The sequence below is a fragment of the Bos javanicus genome, chromosome 18, assembly GCF_032452875.1.
Source record: "Bos javanicus breed banteng chromosome 18, ARS-OSU_banteng_1.0, whole genome shotgun sequence".
Lineage (NCBI taxonomy): Eukaryota > Metazoa > Chordata > Mammalia > Artiodactyla > Bovidae > Bos > Bos javanicus.
The window spans coordinates 47,333,778-47,339,550 of NC_083885.1; positions in this window are offsets into that span (position 1 = coordinate 47,333,778).

Sequence of the window (5,773 nt, forward strand, 5' to 3'; positions counted from 1 at the left end):
ATTGTGGCTCTTTCCATTGCAATCCACTGTTATTGTACAGGAGCCCTATCAAGGTGGTGCTAAGGTAAGGGGGATGGGGAGCATTCTATAATCTTATATTTAAAATCTCATTTTTTAATGCATCTGAATACTTTGGAAGTATTTCTCTGCCTTTTTTTCCTTTCTCCCTTTCAGTGAGACAGGAAGATTAGAGGGGGCTGGCACTGGCTAGTTGCCCTTCCCTCAAGGAGATGAGGTTCTTGTAATCTAATTCGACTAGGAGAGCAGGCCTTTGTAATGGAGAACACTATGTGTATTTCTAAAAGCTTGCCCATTCCTAGCCTACAAATGAGGGGCAGGGGTGTTTCTTAGATCTTCACCTTGAGAACCTGGTGGGGTTCTTGGAGGTAAAATACATGAAAGTGCAGGGGTTCTCTTAGGCTGGGCCCCTAGAACTTCTCACATTCAAGTTAATCCACACTCCCCTTCAGCAACGCATCAAAATTATCATTTAAGTATTCCTAACAGTTTATGAGGGCTTCCTTGGTAGCTTAGCTGGTAAAGAATCTGCCAGCAATGCGGGAGACCTGGGTTCAATCCCTGGGTTGGGAAGATCCCCTGGAGGACGACATGGCAACCCACTCCAGTATTCTTGCCTGGAGAATCCCCATGGACAGAAGAGGCTGGCGGGCTACAGTCCATGGGGTCACAGAGTCGGACATGACTGAGCAACTAAGCACAGCACAGCACAACTGTTTATGACTCATGTGGCTTTAGCTCCAGGTAAGCTGATTTTGGCTGTTGTCTAGATTTTCCATCTCTTCACAATTCAGGGTGGTGTTTTCCCCTGCTACCTCAATTCTCTGATAGGTTTAAGAAAAGTCGTTGATTTTCACAAAGTAAGCAAGCCTATGAGCTATTAAGCCATAAGAAAGCATGGAGGAAACGTACATGCATATTTTTACATGAAAGAAGCCAATCTGAAAAGGCTATATACTATATAATTCCAACTATATGGAAAAGGCAAAACTACGGAAACAAAAAGATCAATGGTTGCCAAGGGTTGGAGTGAAAAAGGGAATAACAGGCATAGCAGAGAGGATTTTAAGGGGAGTGAACATATCTGTATGATACTATTATATAATTGTGGATACATGTGGACACATTTGTCCAAACTCATGAATGTACAGGGTTTCCCTGGTGAATCAGAAGGTAAAGAATTCACCTGCAATGTAGGAGACCCAGGTTCAATCCCAGGGTTGGGAAGAACCCCTGGAGAAGGGAATGGCTACCCACTCCAGTATTCTTGCCTGGAAAATCCCACAGACAGACAAGCCTGGCAGGCTATCATCACAAAGTGTCAGACATGACCGAGTGACTAACATTTTAACTTTTCATGAACATACAAACCAAAAGTGAATTCTGAGGCTGAACTGTGAACTTTGGTTGGTTATGATGTGTCAATGTAGGTCCATCCATTGTAACAAAGGTACCGCTCTGGTGAGGGATGTCGGTAATGGGGTGGCCAGGAGGTGTGGGGGAGCATATGGGAAACCACTGTACCTTCCCCTCAATTTTGCTGTTAAAACTTCTCTTTAAAAGACTTCAGAGGGACCTCCCTGGTGGTCCAGTAGCTAAGACTCTGCACTCCCAGTGCAGGGCGCCTGGTTTTGATTCCTGGTCCCATATGCTACAACTAACACCTGGTGCAGCCAAATAAGTAAAACTTTAAAAAAAACTTTAAAAAATAATAGTTAACAGTTGCAGGTTCCTAGAGCTGATGGGGGGGGGGGGAGTCATTCATTTTCAGTTTGTTCCTAATTTTTTCTCCTTGTTTTAAGGATGGAAGTGATGACTTCCAAGGTCCTTAAATGTCAAACCTGAAACCAAAAGTCCTGGATTTTAAAACTGGTGTTAAAATTGTAATTTCCACAGGACTCACACATTTCATATCCTTACCAGCAATGTTCAGTATTCACTTACTTGCATCATTACCATTGCTGGATGTCATACATCTTTGTGATTTCCCAGTTGGCTCTGCAGCTATTTCTGTTCCTGTTTCTAAGTGCTAGCCAGCAGTGTGTGAAAGAAGGTAATGTGTGTAATGCTAGATCCCTGTCCTTAAAGTAAACTGATGTGCCTCTTTGTCCTCTATTCTCCTTGACTCCTGGGGATGTGAATGTGAGTGTGCCATATTGGGCTGTGTGAATAAGACCTCCCTAGGAGTTATGGAAAACAAGAAAGAGAATCTGTACCAGTTCTGTACTACCTAACTGCAGACTAATTATTAAATGTGTGGATAAAAAGATCAACTTTTAAGGCACTGTTATTTGTGGTCTCTTACATTCTACTGAATCTGTATTTCAAAACACTAGCTCTGTCTTTGCAAAGAGGAAGACCTGGGTTTGATCCCTGGGTTGGGAAGATCCCCTGGAGGAGGGTATGGCAATCCACTTCAGTACTCTTGCCTGGAGAATCCCCATGGACAAAGGAGCTTGGCAGGCTACAGTCCACATGGTCACAAAGAGTCCCTCTATCTGAAACAACAAATGGACTTGAAAAACTTTAAATCAAAGTCACATCAACTCTGTGAATTATATGCCGGTGTTTTCCAGTAATTTCATTGTTGTTTTTAATATCATAAGTCAATTCTGTTATTCTGTTCCACTGTATTTGTTTCCATCTACTCCCATTTTAACATTTTCTTTGCCCACTATTCTTGTTTCTGAAATCCTCCATCTAGGACTACTTAGATTACTAAATAGCATGCCAATACCCCTCCTCAGTCCTCCTCCCTTCACATCCCTTTAGTCTTTTAACAATGAGTTTTTGAAGAGACCAGGCCAGATGTCAAATAGCGGTTCTTAAAGAGTAGTTGGAGAACCCTCAGGGGTCTCTTAGGTCAAAATTATTTTCATAGTAATTTCAACACCTTTTTTCCTTTTTCACTTTCATTCTCTCCTGAGAGTAGTTTCCTGGTCTACATAACATGCAACATTGCTACAGAATGAATGCAGAGATGAGAATCCAACTGTCTTTCATTAAACTATTAAAGGTATTTGAAAATTTATATAATAATACAATTGTCATTGTTTTTCAAATATACTTTTCATAAAATGTTATTAACATGTGATGAGTTTATTTATAAATGAATTAAAAATTGTTGTTTCAGTTTGAGACTTGCTGTTGCAAAATGTCCCCATCTTAGGTCAGGTTCCCTGGGAGACAGAATCTGAAATGAAGCAGAATTGGTGGAAGGTGAAATTGAACTGTGACAGGGTTGCAAACTCTCAGGGAGCTCTAGGACTGAGATGGCTCTTCGCACTTCTCTAAATTGCCCTTGGGGAGGCAGTGTAGCCATGCATGATGCAGCTCTCTTCATCCGAAGGCAATTCTTACAGAGGAACTCAGTGGTAAGTAGCAGTCAAAGATTTTCAGCAGTTAGCTCAGAGAGAGGGGAGTATAAGGCAGAGCTTACATTCTAGAATTCCCTTAGTGATCTGGCTGAAATGACAGATGGCAGGACTACAGCTGGAGATGATGCTCTTAACTTCTTTCCTGTCCCACTTCCTTCATGCCTTTACCACTCTTTCTAGGAGCACTTAATAAATCACTTGTGTGGGAATTCTCATCTCAAGATCTGCCTCTGGCAAATTACAGGTAAAAGAATGTCCACAATATGACTCAATTCCATCCTATCTTTACTCCCAAACGTTTCGCCTTAGTCTGCTGCATTTTTAGCAACTGGTGACCATCCAGCTGGTGATATCCACAAAAGTGTAGTTTTCCTTTCTCTCTCTTTTCCTTATCTTTCATATCAGCAAACTTCAAATTAAGTCTGAAATCTAGAATGGAAACTATCAGGCAGTAACAGTTCATGTGTATCCAAGTGGAGAGGGATTTATTGTGATTTGATAGATTATTTTTATGTTATCTCAGTCACTTAGACCTTATTTCTACTCTTCAGGATAGGAAAAAAATTATAGAGACAAGATCATCTTCTTGTTGACATACAGTAAAATAGCCTTCCTAGACTTGAGATTCAGGTTTAGTCTCAGGCACTATATATCACCCAATCAGCACAGCCACTCTTAGTGGGACAGGCTAAAAAGGCACATAAGGTGGTCATTATGAGTGTAAGGGAAATTTAAAATTTTTCTGTTGACTCCAAAACTATGTAAAGGATGGGACAGAAAAAAAGTGAGATATGAGCCAAATAAAGAAGCATGAAGAAAAGCAGAGTGAAAAATGAGTTTAGATCACCCCCTCAAATTTTGCAACTAAAAATATTTACACAGATTTTGTTGTGTGTATAAAACATGAACTTTGAAAAGTACTTTTTAAAAAGTCTACAAAAAAGTGTGCTTGCAAAATTGGACTTACCACAAAACCCATGAAAGAAGAGATTATGAAGTGACAACACATTTAGATATTTAAGTTTTGGGAAAGTGCTGATTTCATAAATATCAGTGCCTGCTATTTATAATTTTAAGTCATTGTCAGTCTTCAAAAATGACTAACTGAAGTAAAACTGAGCTTAGTCATGATTGTACTTCATAAATTTAGTCTAAGAATGATTTAATTTTGTAAAACTAGCTTCCAATAAATGCAACTGACATTCAAACATTCAAAGCTAAAGACTCCTTTTGAACAACATTCCAAATCATAATGGTTTTCTGTGCATCAAGTAATACTGCAGAGATGGTACAATAAAAAAATACCTGAAGGGCTGATTCACTTATTGTTTAACAGAGAATGAGATCCTTTCAGAGGAACGGTTATTACTGCTCAGGGTCTTAGACCACATACTGCTTTCAACCAAAACCAGATATGTACATAAATCAAGGGTTGTAGAAGAAATAAAATGATCTGTAGGTTAAGAGTGAAGCAATTTTACATAATTGCTTAAGGCTATCCAAGGCTATGGTTTTTCCAGTGATCATGTATGGATGTAAGAGTTGGACTGTGAAGAAAGCTGAGCACCGCAGAATTGATGCTTTTGAACTGTGGTGTTGGAGAAGACTCTTGAGAGTCCCTTGGACTGCAAGGAGATCCAACCAGTCCATTCTGAAGGAGATCAGCCCTGGGATTTCTTTGGAAGGAATGATGCTGAAGCTGAAACTCCAGTACTTTGGCCATTTCATGTGAAGAGTTGACTCATTGGAAAAGACTCTGATGCTGGGAGGCATTGGGGGCAGGAGGAGAAGGGGACGACAGGATGAGATGGCTGGATGGCATCAATGACTTGATGGACTTGAGTCTGAGTCAACTCCGGGAGTTGGTGATGGACAGGGAGGCCTGGTGTGCTGTGATTCATGGGGTTGCAAAGAGTCGGACACGACTGAGCAACCGGGCTGAACTGAACTGATCTCAAGAAAATAAAAGGTTTTCTTGTTTCAAAATATTGTAATAATTAATGATTATAATAATAATAATGCTTATGCTGGTTGTATGGAAATGTACAGAGTAAGAAGACTAATATTGTAGAGTTAGTTTCTCAAGATTTTTTTCTCTCCATAATGACTCTAATCATATTACTAACTCATTAGTTATGAATTCAACAAGTTGTCAACTAAAACAAGACACACTGAGAGAGTAGGGATCATTAGATCATGATACCCTAAAATTCTAAATAAAAATTACATTTGATTTGTCACATTGCCCTCTGATTTTCAAATTTTTAACAAATAATTACATGCTTCTTGAATCTAAGATATAATTGGTTGAAAATTAAGTCCTAAATAAAGAATGTGAAAAAAAAAGCATAAGACTGATGAGACATGTTAATTTCATA